This window comes from Caretta caretta, chromosome 4 (assembly GCF_965140235.1).
Source record: "Caretta caretta isolate rCarCar2 chromosome 4, rCarCar1.hap1, whole genome shotgun sequence".
Lineage (NCBI taxonomy): Eukaryota > Metazoa > Chordata > Testudines > Cheloniidae > Caretta > Caretta caretta.
Genome location: NC_134209.1, coordinates 66180344 through 66200960, shown reverse-complemented (window position 1 = coordinate 66200960; position 20617 = coordinate 66180344). Strand labels below are relative to the sequence as shown.

The 20617-nt window shown below is 37.9% G+C and overlaps 1 long non-coding RNA gene across 1 annotated transcript in view; it reads right to left on the bottom strand.

Moving 5' to 3' along the window:
• Positions 1-1359: 1359 nt before the first annotated feature.
• LOC125635831 (uncharacterized) overlaps positions 1360-20617 on the bottom strand; it is a 31259-nt gene continuing 12001 nt past the window's right edge. The window contains exons 3-6 of the long non-coding RNA XR_007356390.2: positions 10646-10734; positions 9021-9395; positions 8228-8355; positions 1360-5002 (exon numbers count right to left, since the gene is read on the bottom strand). This is a non-coding gene — a long non-coding RNA (uncharacterized LOC125635831). The remainder of the gene's footprint in view (positions 5003-8227; positions 8356-9020; positions 9396-10645; positions 10735-20617) is intronic.

The window sequence follows — 20617 nt, the reverse complement described above, 5'->3', positions numbered from 1 at the left end:
AATTATATTGCAGGCTCTTTGCAGCAGGCACTGTCTGACTAGATGTTGGTATAGCACCTAGCACAATGGGGTGCTACTATACAACTAATAATAAAAAAAAGATAAGTCTATGTCTGTATAACCTTATCTGTGAAACTGTCCCTTGATGATGATGGAGACAGCTAAGGGGGCATCTCTGGTAGTGCATCCCCCATGAAGCCAGGGTAGGTAGGAGTCAAAGATCAGAGGCAGTATTGAGATAAAGGGCTGTGGCCCAGATCCTCAAAGTCAGTGGGAGTCAGGTGCCTAAATACCTTTGAGAATAGGCACCTGTGAGTATGGAGGGCCTCTATCTCCAATGACACATGAAGTCTCCATGAGAAAATCGTTGCAGAGATTTCCTTCTTCAGAGTCTCATCCCATGAGTTTAACTGCAGTGGAGGATGATCCCAGCCTTGCAAGAACCTCAAAATTTAGTTTGATTCTGATTCCTTTCATAATAAATAATAATAATAACAACGAATAATACCTAGCTCTTGTGTCGTGTTTGTCATCAGATCTCAATGTGCTTTACAAAAGAGGTCAGTATTATCATCCCCATTTTACAGATGGATAAATGGAGTCTCAGAAAGGTGATGTGATTTCCTCCAGGTCCACCAGCAACAGAGCTAGGAATAGAACCCAGACCTTCTGAGTCCCAGTCCAGTACTATGGGACTCCACTAGGCCACACTGCCTCCTAAAGTAAGGAACATATACATTAAAAAATTCAGGCACTCCAAACTGGTTTAAAAGAACCTGTTTTATGTTTAAGATATGTATAAAAACAATAGAGAAAGCAAAAAGTTGTGAACCACATAAAAATGAAATAATGTATTGATTTTCTGAGAGGTTCAAGGCCAAATTCAGAGGTGAGTAAGTACTTTGGTGGGGAGGGCGGTTAGGCAGGGGGCGCTAAGTGGGTTTAACTTGCACCTGTTTTTGCTCTTTCCTTTCCCTCAAACACAGACCATCTGTGAATAACTAGTATGTTTGTAGAAATTAGGATCAATTTTCAAACAGAAGAAAGGGCTCAGTTGGTCAGATAATATTGTAACCTATTATATTTGTATTTGTAACCTATTTCAGTCAGTTTTATGCAAGAGGCCCATTGATTTAAATGGGGCAGGATCAGTCCCTTTAATAGTAACCATTGTATCTGCACATCTAAAGGACACCATAAGCAAAACCTAGAATCATAGAACTTTGAAATGGAAAAAGACCCATTGGGTCATTCTGTTGATCTCCCTGCCCATGTATGATTGTTTCCTACAGTACAAGGTATGTTCTGTTACCTTACTGTCATAAACACAAATGACACAAGAAAGCTGAACTTTAAGTATTTGCTATAAAACACACATATAAGTGTTAGTTTATTAAAATTCTCTAAAATTATTCCATTCGTGTCTCATGATGCATGTGTCGCAGATCTGATTAAATAAATCTTGGAATTTACAGTACAAAGGGATACATTCATGCATAGGATTAAAGGGCCCATTGAAGTCAGCAGCTGTTCCGTGTATGGTGCTAAGCACTCATATTGAACAGAATGACCAATCTGAAAACAACACAGGCAGCCCATCCCAGTTTGTACACTTAGACGGTCATAGGATATGCATGTAGTGCTACTGGTTTATTAACCATACTTTATGGTGCAAGACTTGGACATATCCCATTCCAGCACAAACACCTAGACAGTCATCTGTTTTTTACTTCACTGCTGCTATCACTACATATCCTTTTCTTCTGCGCTGTTGTGTCCTACTAGTTTATCAGGTTCGAAAAGAGATGTAAGACAATATTGACACAAGAAATGACGTAACCAAGTGTGGTGCTGGATCCAAAGTTTTGGGGGTGTTCAGATCTGCAGTTTTGATTTAATCCATCCTAGGGGGAAAGGCCAACAGCAAAATAGAGATTAGGATCAAAACTTGCTCTTAATTTGGGTGTGTTTGGTTTAAACAAATTTATAAGAGTAGAGATAATGGTCCATGAACATTCATAGGAGGCACTTTGCAAAGTAAATCAAAATGCTGAAAACGTGCTCGACCACAGCTGAAATTTTGTTTCCCCCTTGAATCTTCTGTCAAAATACTTTTGTGCTCATACCAGCCAACCACGAGGGGAGAAGAACTTGGAATTTACACCCCACTACCCTTAAGGGCTGGTGGGATGTAGAGAGAGAAGAAAGAGACCCTTTTCCTTCTTCCCTTTCTGGGAGAAAGATAAGCTCCCTCATAAATGCAGGTTTTCCTAAGGGCTGCAGCAGCCCCTTCGCCCAACCACCTGTCTTTGGCCCCTTCTCTAAGGATAAGGCTTCCTTCTCCACAGCAGAAAATGAAGGAAGAGAGAGCATGAGAAACTGGAGAGCATGACCGTGTCACCAAATATGCGGGACAAACAGGAAAAACAAATGCATCCATCTGTGACTAGATACCTGGGATGGACCACACCGAGAATGCCACACTCAGAGAAGACTGCAGGAAACAGAGCAGGCACACCATGTGTGGCGTTATTTCTAATGCCAAAGGATCAGACACTTATCCCAGTTCAATATGTATCTCAGATCTTATCCAAATATCATGCTGTCAGCCAATCTTCAGTAACTAACTAAAGACTTATTAATAAGAGAGTTACAAATAGTTAATAGATCATATACATACAAATGCCTGCAAAGTCCTTATATCAGCTTTGTAGGAGTGATTGAATACACTGCTGGCTTGCAAAGTCGCTCTGATAACTTCCAAAAAATTGGAAGGTCCTCAGTCAGAGTTCAAGATACTCCTTTCAGTTGTAAATCCACAGTCCAGAGAATTAGAGCAGGAAAGAGGCAAAATGAAGGCATCTCAGATGACTTTTATATCCTCTGCCATGTGCCTGGAAATTTACTGTCCCAAATAAAGCTCACATCACCTGTGTTTGGAAAGTTGCTGGCCCAAGATGGAGTTCAGGGTCACATGAGCATATCACATGTCCTTACATGTTTTGCTGAATCACGGGGAGTAGCCATTGGCTCCTTGCTGTCTGAAGTATCTGTAGGAAGACCTACTGCATGGGATAAGATTTTTCAGTGGCCCATTATGAGAGTGGAGTGTCCTACTGGGCCATCAACACATCACTGTCTGTCTGGGGGGTGTCACCCAGGAATTCAACACATGCTTAAGCTACAAGTCCATAGCCAATACTCATCACTTCAGATACAAAGATGATACATACATATACACAAGATAATCATACTTAGCAATTCATCACTTTTCCATCAATACCTTACATGACACATTTTGTGGGGCATGGATCAGCATTCATATCATGCTCCCTGTCAGTTCCCAGCCCAGGCTGGGGAAGCTAATGATCCAAAAAGGGGACCAAATTCGATTATGTATCCTGGTCATGTGCCATGGGAGGCATGTTGCGTGTACACTAAGAAGATGACACTTTGTACGAGATTTATGGTAATTTTGTAACAGTGGTAACAACAGTGATATAAATGGTTACCTTTTTTAATGCACAGAATCTCACCATCCATACGCCAGAAAAAAAGGCAGGGAGTTTCAGCTCCTTATTGGTGATAATTTAATTTTAGCAGTCAGGAGGGCATGAGAGTGTTTTGAGGGCATGTACATTTTACATTTATGGATACATATTGTCCTTAATCCATAATAGAACTCCTATTGCTGTTCAAAGGAATGGTGCTTGTGGATTTTAGAGCAATAAATTGCCTGAAGGTTTCAAGAGTGCCTTCACACACCACTTATGGTTCTATTCACAAAAAATGTAAAGGGAACATTAATGCTGAGTGACACACACAAACACATATTGTCACATAATGGGGTGCAATCCAGACCAGTGAGGTGGTTGGGTCACCATCTGCCCTGCAATCTGGCCCCTCACAAACAGCATGCAGGTCACTCCCTGAGTGTCTGTTTGTAGCTTCAGCCTGCCAGCTACACTTCAGTCACACTCTGGCTTCTACCAGCCTTGGGTACCACTTACATGGTGACTCCAACACACTCCCAACCTCTAAATTTCCCCAAAATGTTTGTTCCAGCCCTCTCCTGGACAGTTCAGATATTAGAAGTCTGTTGCCCCTGCAAGGGGTCAAGATAGAACAGTTTGCCACTTTAATTGGAATTACCAAACAATTCAGTTTAAAAACAACATTGGATTATTTTTGATTAAAAAAATAAAAATGTTTATTTGACTACAAAGAGAGATTTTAAGTGAGTAAGAGTACAAGGGTCTGAAGTCAGAAATGGTTACAAGAGAAATAAAGATAAAATGCTTTCTAGTAACTAAAAACTGGTTCAAGGTAAAATCCTTATCACATGTGCCCAGCAACAAGGCTGACCAAATTCTCTGGCCAGGATTTTCTCCCAAAGTCATAAGGCTGATTCCTTTGTCCTCTTGAGTGAAAGAGAGAACACCTAGGGTGTATTTGCCCCTCACTTTTATAGTCCAGTCACCCTTTGAAATGCATTTTTCTGAGAGTTACCCCTAGACAAAGTTCATTCCCACTTTGAGGACAGAGACATGGAGTCTCATGGTGAAAGAAGTTCCACGTTGTTATTTGCTAAAATGCAGATGGATCTGTTCCTGCCCCACTTTCATTGCCAAAGAATGGCCACTTGACAAGTGAGTGCCAATCAACTTTGTCATCTGGCTAGATGCATTAGCTTGTCCATTGTCTTTACCCCCTCTCCAGACTTATCTGGTAAGCACATTTCAGTTACATATAATCTTGCTACACACATTTCACCATGATATTATTGACCGGTGAGTTATTAGTTTTCAAATGATACCTCACATGGCATATATTGTTCAAAGATTATTACAGTAGTCCATAGGGTGTGAATACAGTGGTGAATTTGGTCACAGTCATATGCTGCTGTCTGCTTTGTCTGTTGTTTGTCTTGACTGTTTAGATAATAATCTCTTGTGGCAGGAACCTTGTCTTTTGTTATATTCAGCATCCTGGACACTGTTGGCTTTTAACAAATAATAGATAATAGGTCAGAACCTGGTAGTCTTGCTACTTCTGGTGTAAAAGGTCAAATAGAGTGAAAAAATTATGGGGACATCCTTATAAACTCTAAAATCGCTTGTGCCTTTTATTGCTACTTTAAAGAATATGTCAGCATGAACATGGATTGTTTTGTGACGTACACGTAGAACTAGCAGATCTTTATACATTGAAAAAGAAAAGAAGTACTTGTGGCACCTTAGAGATTAACAAATTTATTTGAGCATAAGCTTTGCATCCAGTGAAGTGAGCTGTAGCTCACAAAAGTTTATGCTCAAATAAATTTGTTGGTCACTAAGGTGCCACAAGTCCTCCTTTTCTTTTTGCGGATGCAGACTAACACGGCTGCTACTCTGAAACCTGTCTTTATACATTCAAGTAGCCTTTTTAAACATTGGAGGTACTATAGTCACAATGTGGTCCTCAACAGCAAATGATTTTTTAGGGAGCCAGATTGTAAACTCCTCCCCTGCTGCCAGGGGCTCTGGCCAAACAAGATTTCACTGAAGGGTTCCCTTTTAGAGAGGAATTGCTCTGTCCTCAAGAAGCTAAATTTTCACTGAAGAATCAAAAAGTGACTCAGCATAGAGAGATGGAAGTAGCTTTTCCTCCGCCTCCATGCACATGCGTGCACACAGCAGCTACTGTGTTCAGTGGGAAGGGTAAGTATACCCCTCTGGTCTCCACTGTAACAACTGTTTGCCTTCCCCTGCAGTGAAAAAGCAGCCATTTCCTTGCTAGTGGCTGATAGAAATAAGAGGAGAGAGAGCTTCTCCCCGCTATCCATCTTCCTTTCCAGTTCCCACCTTTCTGTTGCCAGCCCCCAGACCTTGAATTTGTCTTGATGAGACATGAGTGTTGTCTTGCTCAGAGTTAATGAGTCATGAGCAGCCAATGAGCTGAGGATATAAATAGCAGTTTTATCCAAGGTTCCCTACAGAAAGACTGCTTTGAAACAGGTACTAATGGTACTACCTACTGATAGGACTTCCCTTCATTCCAGGGAGTAGGCTTTTGTATTAACTTGCTGAGTAGCGAGTGGGTTCATTGCTAAATATGTTTTACTGTGCCCCTTCATTGTTTGTGTGCACTATTGCTTACTGTTTGTGGTTACTGCTGTCGACATAGTCTCCTGAGCAAATAGTTTGTAGCAAATAATTTAACACATTTAAATTAAATCAGCCGTTTTTTCTCTTTTTGTAACGTTCATGAGTAGTTTACAATTTTCTCATATGTATGCATTACTTTAAACTTTTTACCAAATAATTTATTTTTAATAATTCTTGGCCTGCAAATTGTCTGCAAGCAGTTCATTGAAATCTGAGTTGTGCTGACCACTTTCCTATGGACAAGTAGGTCAGTTTGTACTCTTTCCATTACTTCATTGGATGGGAATAACTTGTAGTGAGATTTCCAGTGTAAATACTAACATTTATGCATTTGTTAGTTCTGTGAACATTCCTACCAGCAAACCTACTTGCTGGAATACTTGTGGAAAGTGAAAATAAAAAGAGCACAGATGCATTTGCTTGAATACAAAATTGGATTTGCATCAGGCTAATGTTCTCAAAAAATTTTAAGGTATTCGTCGATCTGCTTATGGAGACAGATGTTTATCCTCTAATTTTATTGAAAAATAAAATAAATTTTTCCAGCATTCCTCAGTTGATGAGGGAGGAAGAAACAAGTTGGAATGTCAGGCTTTTTTATTTCAATTCCCTAGAGGAAATGTCTGGTGGTGGTGGTGGCTTGAACAATTTTTTTAATTGACTAGGTAATATCCTAAAGTGTAATGAAAGAAATATTAATATCACCGGAACATGAGCCCATCTGAAAGACTGTATTAATGAATTATTAGGTGAGCAGAGTTGTGGAGAAGCATTTAAAAGAGGAGCCTATACCTAAGGGAACATGATGATTGCATTTTAGTACATATGTACTTGGCCATGGCCCAACTCATCTCAGTCCTGAGTAGACTGATCCTGCTCTTTATAAGGTCATAGCCAACCAAAATACTGCTATATAATTATTAAACGTTAGCGACCAGTTCAAGGCTGCACTGCAAATATTTGTGTCTAACTTAGCTTCACAGTGAAGATTATACTGAAGTGAAAAGCAGCTAAGACTTAAGGACCTTTTCAAAATGCAAAGGATCTAGGGAGTGATGATACACACTTAGCAAGGTAAAAATGGAAGTATTGTCAATATTCCTCTAAGCTTTTCATGCTTTTAAAAATGAATTGTACTATTCAAATACACTGAGACACTTGCACGGAAGCCTTCTTTAATTGTTCACATTGCATAATTTAAAAAAAAGATACAAAATATACTATACATTCCTAGGTTGAGATTTTCAAAAACTCATAGTGGGATTAAATCAAAATAACTTTTCTCTGGAATACTCAAAGGCATTTTTCCTCAAATGCTTTTATGCCAGATTTCTTCTTTCAGTCCCAACCGTTTTGGCTGTAGAAATGCACAGAGAATAAAAGAATAATTTTTGTACTGGACTATAGTTTTGTTCACATGCATTCAAAATTGGTGAAACCATATTTGCTCAAACTTTCCAAAAACCATTTCCATCAGACAGAGACCTAAAGTAAGAAAATTTCAGTCTGACGGCTGGAAGCTTCAGAAAGTTAAGAGCTACTGAAAATAAGATTAGAATGGAAACCATTATACAATCTTCACTAAAACAGTCATGGTTCCTCCAACTACAAGATGTCATAGTATAATTTAATAATGTTCTAAAGTATATTTAATGGAACTAATGAATTCTTAGTAATAGGAGAATTAACTTAGACATCATGCTATTAGTTGCTGAGAAGTAAATTGAGACCAAAGTGGGATTTTTGTTTCAAATAAGTGGTGTGCGGGTTATTTAAAGGAATTGACAGGATTCCCTTGCACTAAAAATAACAGAAAGTAGTTATCTAAATGCCATTTCTCATTGGATTTTGGCCTGTAACCCTGGGAAACACTTATCTGAATAGTTTCTTCCTCATTGAATAGTTTGTTCCTCATTTTCTCTGCTGCCTTTTTGGAATATTTATATAGATTCCATAGATGTAAAAATCTTCCTCACACATCACACCATTTTAAATGACCTGTTTACATAACAGCAAAGCTTAAGCAAAAAATGTAAAAGCATTTTAGTCATTATACTTGTGCTATAAATGCTTCCCCCTACCTTTTGTTTGCAATCACCCTCAGGCTTTTCATATCACATTAAGCTGCTTCTCTTTTGTTGCATTTTGAGGAATTATTTCGCTTAATTCTCCTTTCACAGGACTTAGTGGAGTATCACCTGCAAAAAACCTGTGTAAATAAGATCAGAATCAGGCCTCAGTTTTAAATCACACTGTAAAACCAACCCTTGACATATCAGTGTGTAGCGACAAAGTTGATTTTGACATAGATCACTAGTTTCTAAATCAGACTGAATTAATCAGTAGCATTTACTGTAAAGATTGTTTTTATACTTTTTTCTTTAAAAAAAATCAGAAACTTCTGTTTATTTCAGTAAAGATTCCAGTCTGTTTCCAAGCAGGCCATGACTTCCAAAGCATTATTTAAATGCCTCAGCTGAATAAGGGGATTCTTTCATGCCATTCCATACATTGAAGTACCAAAAGGGTAAATAACTTGCAATATCATTTTTGACTGACTTGACTTTGAAAAATGCACAGCCTATGCAAACAACTGCTCAGTTGTTAGGTGCTTAACTGTATTTCTAAATGGGGTTTCATATGTTAGTATGCTAATGTTGGTAATTATTATAAACACATCAGTTCACCATATTAATGAGTTATAGCCAATAGGAAAGGACAAAAATCCATAACTTTTCCACAAACTTAGTTAAATGTCAAGGTTTTTAAAGGCCTAGTTAGCAAGTATATTAGATGAGATATGTCAGTTTCCCAATTTACGACTCTGACTTGTCTCTTGTGATTCCTTATAGCCTCTAGCCATTCTCCTCTTACCTGAGGCATTCTCTGGCAAAAACCTGATGCTTCCAGTCATTCTGCATTCTTGTGTTCCTTCAAAAATAATTGGACAGGCATCTCTCCATAAACAATCGTCATTAGTCATATAAGGTACACAGATAAGGATACCATACAAATAAGATTCAGTAGAATGTCTTGTGCCAAATAATAATAATTTGGCCAGCATGCTAAAAATGTGATTGACAAGGAGTTAATGCACTTAACGCTTTTCCAGCAGGCTGATAGAATTAGCTCCTTGATGCTCAAAAAGTCCTGCTCCCAGAAAAGTGACACCGACATTGACCAGTGAGTTTGTTGCCTTTCAGTAACCTGCTCCATTGCCAGACTATATGATTAAAGTCATTATGGGAACTGTCAGTAGAGAGGGAAAATGAAAACTGTCAAAAGAAGCAACTGTTGGAAATTTTAAAGATTTTTTTTAATGTTAAGCTAATTTAAAATATTGACTGTAATTTTAATATTATGATACAAAGTTCAAATAACAAAACTCCAAATAATAAATAGAATCCTCTCAAGTTATAATGGAAATAGTATACTTATTTTTCCTTGCTACTGGAAATCAATTAAATGAATTGTAAATAGTATTTTTCTTTAAAAAAAGCAAGAAATTACCATTTTTAAATCCATTACCTTTGTTTAAACTCTCTAGATCAAATTATATAAAATAGTAGAAAGAAAATCCATGAATTTACAGAATAAAACTTCTTTTTAACAGACTTCTATATCAGTAAAGCTCAACAGCATAAATTATTTCTAAGTTTAAGATTAACAAGTGCTAAAGAACTAATATTTTGAATGATAAAGAGGTACCAAATTAAGAATGATTAATTTAAAATTGTATACATTACTGTAATATTTGATGCAGTTTTACATAAGCGTACATATAGAGTAATATATGAACATACGGCATGCAATAGTTTCATAAAGTAGTTCACACTTTTGGATACCTATTAAATGTCATATTTTTCACTGAGGTACTGAATGCAGAAGGAGTGTAGAAATTGCTAGTTTATTGTAATAGAGTAAATAGTACTATATTTAATGTTTTGTTTAAAATATATAACAAATAACATTTTAGTATCTGATATGTGTTTGAATATTTTTTCAGTGGACTTTTACAATGCCTTTTTACAAATTTACACATATTTAAATCCTAAGTTTTATTCAAAGATTCTTTTTTCTTGCATATCAACATGAAGACCTGACCCTTTCCTCAATTATAGTTTTAAGATACCTTTTATATAGATCAAGTGGGAGCCTGGAAGAGAGGACAGAATCTTTATTTGATACAATAATATCAACACTATAATTTTCTTTTCTTTCCTCACCTGCTATGCCCAGGTTTTGACACTAAGAACATTGTGTTTGATATTTTCAGCATTAAAAACCACGTTAGGCTTTGGTTCCATTTTACTCCCAGTCAGAAAGATCAGAAAAAGCTCAAGTCACACAGTGAGAAACTTTATCCACTGAATGAGACATTATCCATTCCACCAGACTACAAATCAAAGAGTATCTCTTAGGCTGCTTAAAAATTCATTTTAAAATCTGATCCTGATTGTACTTTTATGGTAATTTTATACCATCAATCATCCTTTTACCTTTAGTCTCTAGGTCCACTGCTTTCCCCATAGATCTCATTCACTCTACCTCATTATAATTCTTTAGGTGAGAAAACAGGGTAAGAAACCTTAACAGAAAATGAGAGAAAGATGTAAATTTCTTGAGAAAAGTCAGGTTCACTAAGAAGCATGGCTAATGATATGTTCTGATCTATTTTTTGAAAAAATTAAAAGATGGGGTGTGTGGGGGGGGAATGATAGAATAGAAGTGAAAAAACATGTTTCCCATGCAAATAGCATATTTGTAATCTGTATTCTACCTCAGTGATATAATTTATACTGCTAACTTGTCAGAATAATATCTTAGATGGAGTTTGGTTGAAAAAGAACAAAAGAGATATGTTTGAAACTCCACAGAACTTTTCTTTAATTTCAGAGTTAAACTTTCTAGGATTCTATAATTCCCATTAAGAATAAGGGAGCCTCATCTTTGTTAATTCTATATATTATGAGTTGTGATCATTAGCAAGTGGTATCATCTAAAGATTGCTGTAAACACACTGATCTAAAACTCTTCCTGGTGCACAAACTCATATTACATTAGTTACATAAAATAGGAGCTATAACTTTGCTTATTTTCCATATGGCAATGCTCAAGCCTTCTCCAGCAAACAGTTAATCACAGGAAAGGAGAAATAATATATGTGGCTCTGTCAACCAATGCTCAGTGGCAACTGAAATTATGGGGAAAATCTGTCTTAAATCCAGTCTAGTATTTTCTACATGATTCATATTTTACTAACAGTGAATGTTATAATTTTACTCTTGATTTGAAAATTTACTGTAAATAAAAAGCATATTTTTACAGTAACAAGAGATATAACAGATAATAAACCCAGCAATGCACACCCAATACATTTAGACTGGAAGAAAAAATGGCTGTTAACCACAAGGGAAAAGAATATTTTTTTCCAACACTGTTGGTCCATCAACATTACACTTCCTAATACATTTAACAAAATGTAGCAATAAACCACTGACTACTGGTAATAGCAATCCCTTCTAAATGGGTGGTTACCAGAAGTTAGTAACCAGTTTTTTAGTTAATGGCCTGAGGGGAAGGGCTTTAAAAAAAAAAAAAAAAACCTAAGCTGTATGCACTGTTTCCTGTCAGGTAATTTAACTGGATGCATTAAACTGTATTTTCATTGGGTTTCCAAATGTGTGTGTTCTGATAACATTTTAATCTGAGGGGGGAGTGTTGATTAAATCATGAACAAATTTATAGAACAAATTATAGCCTAAACATCTTGAAAGAGGTTATGGATTGTTTCATTAGTCTTCTAATTAACAACCTAAATTGTATTAGGATTTGGTGCAAAAAATAATGTTCATGTTTTTTAAATATCACATAAAATCCAGTGCGCTCTGCAACTCCACCTGAAAAAGATTTGCAGAATATTAATATAGCTTTAAGGTAGGACAGGAAAATCATGGAAAGCTGCAAAGAGCAGATATGCCCTTTTCTGCAATATCAAATAGCTATTTTATATATTCCTCATTCCTTTCCATAAAACAATTTTTTTTAAAAAAATTCTTATTTGGAAATATGCTTAGCACTAACATGATATATGGCAATATTGAAAGTGTTACTCAAATATAAAAACAGGATCACATATAAGACAGTTAATATCATTTTCATTAGGCATTTTACTGAGTTAATACATTTTTTCATAAATGCTTCCAATTATGTCATTGATACACATGCCTATGGAAATAATGTATACACATGCTCTGCCTATATGCACACAACAGAATTTTTTTTAAAATATGCACTATTATTGAAAGACACTGTGCCACCAAGATTTAAAGCAAGAATGTAGTTTCTCTTGTTGCTTAGTAGTAATCTATAAATCAACCAAAACCATGAACAAGCTATACAGTATTGATTATTACTGAGCTCTGAGCTACACAGAGCTCAGTAGTAGCATAAGCGGTATTAATATTCGTGAAATTAAACATCAGTAGGTAGAAAAGCTATGTGTTGGACTTGAAAGGTAGTTAGGTAGGAATGAAGAAGACAAAGATGATTGCCTGGAAGTTGAGTGAAAGTAATTAGGCTCTGAAGACAGACAAAAGGAGACATGGACCACTGGAAGCAGAGAGTCAGAAGATCCTTCAAGAAAGAAAGGACATTGCCAACAAAACCTACCTCAGATGTTCCTTCTAGTCCAGGAAGGTTGAAAGTTTTAACTTCTTTTTTTTTTCCAACATAACAAGGTATAAATGATTCGGGGCCACCGACGGCGGGGCAAAGGGGACAATTGCCCAGGGATGCGGGTGATTTAAAAGGGCCTGGGCATCCTGGGCCCTTTTAAATTGCCTGGGCTGGCCTCAGGGCTCCTAGGTGCATGTGGGGTGGTGACTGCTCTGGGCCCTGCACGTTGCGGGGCCCGACGGGCCAGCGTGTTTGGCCAGCGCTGTCGGTCCCTGAAGTGACGGATTCATCACTTCCACCCCAGGCCCTGCACCCGCGTAGGGACGGCCCTGTGGCCTGGAATTGCTGTTCGCGGCCCTGAAATGATTCCATTTTGCTAGCAAAACATTCATTGCAGTATACTGAGTAATTTCTAAGGTAAAAAAATGTTGAAAAATTATCTGAAATATTTCTTTGTATACCTCAAGCCTTTTGAAATTTTTCCAGATGTTTCAGCAAACCTCAAACATCTACAAGTATTTCACCCTATTTTCTCCTCATACAACTATGCAGAGGAAACAAAGCAGACATATTCAATGTAAGGGGAGAAATTTTGCCCTCATTTACACAAACCTAGTGAGGTGGTGGTGTTACATGGTTGTAACTGGGGATAACATTTGGGCTGAAGGAAATGAAAGAGAAAAGTAGTGTTTTCTGCGTTTGTTAGAACTAGGAAAGTTAGCTGGACGCACTGGGGATGGAGGCACTGTAGAACTGTGTGGAGATTTTTCAGCTCAAGATACTTTTCAGCCAGTGCACTTTGCCATACTGATAAATGTACTTTCTACTAACTGTTTACCCATGCTCAGAAGGAATGGCAGCTATGTGCTCCACTAGGTGCCAAAGCAACAATTCTTTGCTTACATGGTTTCTTCCTTACCATCTCCAAAGATATTTCCACTTGTGTTTCAGTTCCCCAATGTTTTATTTAAGCTGTATCTGTGAGATGATGGTGCATGGGAAGGGACTTTATGTTTCGTGGCTGGTCCTCCTTTCAGAGCGCCAGGCTCTAACAGAATTGCTTAGTATTAGTATTGCACTGATTTTTCAGTCAAAGCTCAGGCAATATACTGCCAAAAGTGGTCTGTAATGAAGGTGGTCTCATTCTGTAGCAGTTTGAAGTGATGATAGTGGTAGAGAAAAATAAACAAAACATTTAATAGGATGGGGGAAACAATAGAATAATTTGGTTTGGTTAAAAAATAATTATTTTCCTTTCTTCCAAATGCTAATACAATCATGACAAATATTATTTTCCTAAATGACACATATATAGAAGTTCTGTAGGAAATGACAGCCAGAGACAAAAACTCCTGCATTCATGTGCATTCTGAAAGCTCTCTCATTTTTTTATTTCTCATGCTAACTAGGAGCCTATTAAATTAACAAATATTGAGCATCACTGTGATATCTTATTTGCATATTTTACATTAGGTGAAATATGACTAGTATACAAAAAGTGCATGAAAAATGTCTATTTATAATTCTCTTATAAATCACATTTATGGACCATTCACATGTTTCAGTGGTAAGAATATGAAGAAAGAATGAAAAATCGTCCTATGCTCTCATGTAATGAAATACAGCTATGGGTACAATGGACTCTGTCAGAGGCCATCTTGATTTGACTGCATGCTAGCAATCTACTATTTAATGTCAGCTTGCAATTAAAACTTTATGAACCATTTCAAGTTTGGTTCAAAGAGCTATACAAATTTGTGTGTAGGAATTGCAGCATTGCCTATCCCAAATGTTCAGAAATTGAGTCAGGCCCTCCAAAATTCATGAGATTTTAAAAAGTGACAAATTTTGGATTCTTCATTTGCCTTTTGGTTTTTGAGCCTGTAGCGTTCACATTTCCGAGTTTTAATCTGCAACCACGAGGGCTAGGAACTTAATTTTTTTTAAATTAAAGCTGAAACATTATCACATGACATAGGAGTGGAAACTTTAAGAAAAAGACTACATATTGCAAGATTTGTGATTTTTTTTTAAATAGCAACATTAGAATTGGTTTGCCTGGATTAAACAGATTCTGAAATATGAAAAGATTTATATTTACCATGTGCAGGAGAATGTTCTTCCCAAACATACTACAGACTTAGCTGACTCTTCTTATAAAGTTCCTGTTTGTTAGATATAGTAGACCCCCTGACCACAAAAACTTCACATAGACAGGCTGAGGAGCATTGCAAGGGTTCCACAGAAGCTAATGGGCATACAGATAAGACATTGGTGGTCAGTAGGCACCAGCCCAAGAGCCCCTGTCCTGTCCTGAGTGCAGGACAGATGCCAGTCTCAGTACTGATGGTGATCTAAGGGTGATCTCTGGTACCTATCCAACAATAAGGCAGAGGACAACATCAACCAGGATCTTGAGGAGTCCCAGAGGCTCTTTGGTGACAATGCGGGAGACAACCCCAATGGGGCAAAGAGTCAGACTTGTCTGAAAGTCAATACCAGGAAAACATTAGTGCCAAAGATGAATGGGGGATTGGCATCAATGGTACCAGATGAGAGACACTCCTACCCGGTACCAGGAGAAGTGCTGGTACCCAAGCTAAGGGTAGTACCAAGCTCGATTAAGAGACCTTTCACTGAGGGACACACCAATGCTGAAGGGGCCTTTGGTGCCAGGCCCAGTGTTGCCCTCCTCAGTTTGAGGCGTTGGCAGTGCAAGCTGTGGTGCTGATAAGCCTGATAGCTTTGTGCAGTCGCCAGAAGATGCCATGGGCTCAGCAGAGAATGAGGTGGTAGAAGCCATCTCACTAGCAAACTCTTGAACCAGTGGAGAGTCCAGGACTGAGAGGCAAAGCAGGTATGATGCCACCTGATATGCTGCTGGCATGGAGACAGTTGACACAGGGTGCCAACATCATCAGTACTGGATTCAGTGGATGCCCCATGGCCAGAACTGTAGTCAATGGTATGGACCCTTGCTACTCTCAGCATGGTATGGGGGAGTGATTAGACAGACTGCTTCACCCTGTGTGTTGGAGAGAGTATGGTACCAGTCAGCACTCCTCTGAGAAGACTAAGAGGAGTCTACCCAATCCCTGGAATGGTCCCAATTCATTTTGTGAGACCTCTTCCTTGCTGTACAAGAGGATGAGAAATGACTCCTTTTCCTCTTCGGGGAAACGGCAGAGCCCAAGCACTGAGCAGCGTTGCCTGCCAGATTTTTTAAAAAACCATTATCAGCTCTTTCTATTTGCTTCTGGTTTTTGAATCCTTGGGTTATGCTCATTCCATTTTCAAGCTTTTTTCAGCAGCCATGCAGGTTACAAACTTTCATCAATGACAGCTGAGATTCTAACATATCCATGTCGCTCAAGGAGCTGGGCTTCAATAAGCACTGATGATAAAATGATGAGTTGACACCACTATATATAGACATACAACACCACCCATTCGCAAATAAAAACACAGCTAAAAACTAATTAAGCTATTTCTCCAACTTACTGTAAAAGAAGAGAGAGATTGTTAGTTCTATTTTTAAATACTTTGGAGGTGCTTAGAAACTACCGTGATGGGGCCCTAAGTATCAACAGAGATACTCTTATTCTGCTTGCCTGCCTCCAAACCCCCTGTATTTCTCAGGTATCCTTTTTGAGATAAGAGTAATCAAAACTGAATATTGTATTCCAAATGAGGGCATGCTATTGCTTCATGCAATGGCCTTCTGATAGTTTCAATACTATTTTCTGTCCCATTCTTTGCATATTCCATTGCTATTGAGACACTGCTGCTGCACTTGGATGCTATCAGGAAACCTGTGGTAGAGTAGGGAATTGAACCTGGGTCTCCTTAGTCCTCTAACTGCTGAGCCAGCCTTCTTCTACCTTTGTTGAGATGTTTAATGATGTGCAGGTGTTTTTCCTGAGTAGTTACAGTTAATTTAGAATCCAGCAATGTGTATGAGTAGTTCAAATATTGCTTTAAATGTGTATTACCTTCAATTTTCCAATGATTGTCTCCTGCCATCATGCTTCCTTTTTGCCTAAGTGCCTCTGAAGTTTCTCACTATTTCTGCTAGACTTAACTAATCTAACTAATGTTATCATCTACACATTTTCCTACTTCATTGTTCTTCCCTCCCCCCACCTTGCATTCCAGATCAGTATAAATATATTAAACACTAATGAGTCTTAGTCCAGAATCCTGGGTGGCACTCTGTTAACCTTTTGCCAAGATGAATAGTGACCATTTATTCTTACTATTTATTTTGTGTCTTTTAACTCTGTCCAATCCCTGATAGAACTTTACCCATTCATCTCATGATATTTGGTTTCCTTAAAATAGCCTAATTGTGAGGGACTGAGGGATTTTTGAAAGTCAAATAAGGTGTTACCTAGTTCTCTCTTATCTGCTAATTTGTTGACACTAAAAGAATTCTACAGATTAGAATGGAGTGTTTTTAAAGTAAACTGTTTATGTTTGAAAAGTACTAGATTGACTACATTGGAAACTGAAAACCTTCATGATATAAGAGTTACAGAGTGGGTACCAACGCATAGGCTTTTCCATGGTGCTTAGCAAAAAAAGCCCCAGAATTCCCATGTACTGCAAGGACCACTCCTGAGGATGAGGCAAATGTTGACCTCTCCACTGAGACAACAACAAAAGTATCTGTTGTAATTGGGATGGTAGCTTTGTTCCTCGGGTCATAAAGCACAAAACTAGTGAATCAAAGGGAGGCAACTTTTGGCAACTTACACTGAGTCATCATAGATCCCTCACATTGTAATCTGCAGTCTTATGTTGAAGGCTTTGGTGCATAACCATATTCACTCCTTTACTTCAATACAGTATAGATTTGTGGATGATGGATAGCCAATCCTGGATGACTGAGAATCCACAAAAAAGGAAATTTAGAAAAGAGTGGACTGCTAGCAGCACCACAAGAGTTACTTCACTTCCAAGAATCTAACTATGTTCTTTGTGCTTCTGACAGCATCACTAACAAAATGCATTCTTGGATAAAAATCTTGTTTTCTATTGTTGAGGCAGATGTCTGAAACCAAAAGAACATAGCTGTGCATCTGTTAGGATGTACAGTAGTGAAATGATCAAAAACTTGTTTTGGTTGGTAAACTCAGCAAATATAAGGTGGAAGTTATAAAGCAAACATATCTGTGCAATGCGAAAGTCAGACTGTTGCCAAGTGACTTCTGGAGAGAGAGTGAATGGGAGTTGGGGAGAGAAGGGAGGCAGGAGGGATTTTAGGTTTTATTTACAAGTATAAATTCCAGTGGGTATACTTTTGCACTAAGACAAAACATGAAATGTTATATTTGAAGACAAGAGGCCTAAACTGGTCTGTTTCTGTGACACTGTTGTCTTACGTTTTAGAAAGGCTGGGGATTTTTTTCTTCCTCTCCATTGTCCCCAGCTGGGGTCTTCCAGATATTTTGATTCAGTCCCTGCAAAGAAGCATCTCTTCTCCCAGAAGGATCCCATGCCCAGAATCTGATTCAGACCCTTTTCTCAGGGCTTCAGCTTTATTTCTTCCATGTAAAACTAGAACAGCACATCAATTGTCCATTCCCCCTAACCTTGCCTGAGAGTCATACCCTGCTCCAGGGCCTCCCACAGAAGCCGACCCGCTTCCTGTAGCGTTCAACACTCTCTTCCCCCATTGACCCAGAAGCGTCACACTGGATACTCCTTGCTTGTGGCAGCTCTTTACACCAACTGAGGCACTTGATTTGCAGTCCTTTATAATCCTCTGATCCATAGTTGATCACTTTTAGCTGGGAGGTAGATGATTGGTTACAGGTGAGGTTGGGCTCAACTACCTTTAAAGGGCCAGCCACCCTGTAACACCCTTGCTTTTATTGTTCCATTATCAGTAGCTGCTTTCCTTTTGGTGCCTTCTTCTCAAATGTGATCCCGCTCACCCTTCTTTCTAGTGGGAAGAATCCTCTTGACTGTAACAACCATCCTTACTCAGAATAGCATTAGAGAAAGTAACCACTTCTCAAGCCTACAATGATCTTGCTTTTTTATCTCTAAATTTCTTCAGGCTTCCACTGATAGATCCATCCATTGCTTCTTTTGACTGCTCCTTTTGCCACTCTTAACCTTGTGTATTTATACCTTCTTTTATATTGCCCCATGTACCTGAAATACTCTGTCTAGTAACACACACCAAGCTCCAGCCTTACTTGTTTTACTTTAAAAAACAAACAAAAACCCCAATAAATAAAAATCTCCTTAAAATCTCATGTATTCTGCATAGCATTCTTGCTTCAGTGGCTGCACACTACTCTTTGACTACTCATCACCAGTTTGTTATGCTTGCTTGTACTATACCCACTCATGCTTTTAGTTCAGTAGCTCCTCAAGGCAAAGACCCTGTTCTCTTTATGGACACCACCAACTGTAAATTCCTGTTTACATTTAGCAGTGTGTAAATAAATGTATTTATAAAGTGTATATTTGTTTCTATTATTTTTAATCCACTCAAATATCCAAGTCAATTTAAGTCTGGTCCTTGGTCTGACCATAGCAAAGAAAGAAACCATCTCTATCTATTTAACATCTTTAGCTGCTGCTGCTGATACCCCTCTCCTTCCTCATTATTCTTAACCTCTATGCAGTCTTTGTCACTTTAGATCATCCCAGCCTCTGGAAAACTAAATCCACAGTTGTAAAACATTTTGGGATAGTTTGCTATACTAAATAAAATTGAACTGTACTGTCATTTTAGTAATACATATTGACTGCATCTGGTTTATTTTAAGATTATGATAAGGTTATAATGAATATAGCTATAGTAACTGACATACAAGATCCAGCCAGAGGTCCTTCTAGTCAGGTAGCTTGTCTCTGACAGTGACCAGTAAAAGTTTATTATGGAGTATTATGGAATATACTGCCCATTGTAGTGCTTCTCCAGACTCCTATCACTTTCTGTTTGCCCTATGTGTTGAAGCAGTTTTATAGCATTTATAACCCTTTTTAAATCTTAAAATCATTCCACAACAAAATCCTAATTACCTCATTTAACAGTGGATGTTATCTATATATAAATATATACTTCTTTTTTAACTTCTGTTAAGCTCTTGGATGCAGTAATATAGTGTGGTAATGAGTGGCACAGATTATGCGTATGTACAAACACATGATGTACAGGGACTAATCAGTGTGGAACAGACATTATTTAAGAAACTAATTATTATTAAATAGCTGAATAACTACAAAACTACTGAAAGGAAGTGTACTGCGAACATTTTGGAAACAAATCATCATAAGTTATTCCTAGGAGGGTTCTTTAACAGGCATAAACTGTGAAACAATTCATTTTCTGACTTTCTTTACTTAGGAACCAAACTACAAAATCTTCTGGTTTTCATCTGGTCACATGATGAAAATAGGATTAAGCAAATGTAGGCAAGTCATGGGCCAGATTCTCAGGTGGCATAAGTCAGCCTATTAAATGGATCTACAGTGGTTTTTGCCCACTGAGGATCTAGCTCCATGTATCTGAATGTTGTTCATTTGCTATCTTACAATAGATTTTTTTAATTAAAAGGAAATGAGCAGTTTTGCTCTGCATTGCATCTGAAAGTTCACATGGTGAGCAGTACTTCACTGTCACTATCTGTAAACTGTGAAATGTATTTGAAAATAAGTGTTTGTTTAACACAGTGGGAAGCTTCTTGCTGATATTCTTTGGAGGTTTAATCAGTACTAATAAGAGACTAGAAACCTGTAAAATATCTTAGAGACCCAATCCTTCCTCATGTAAG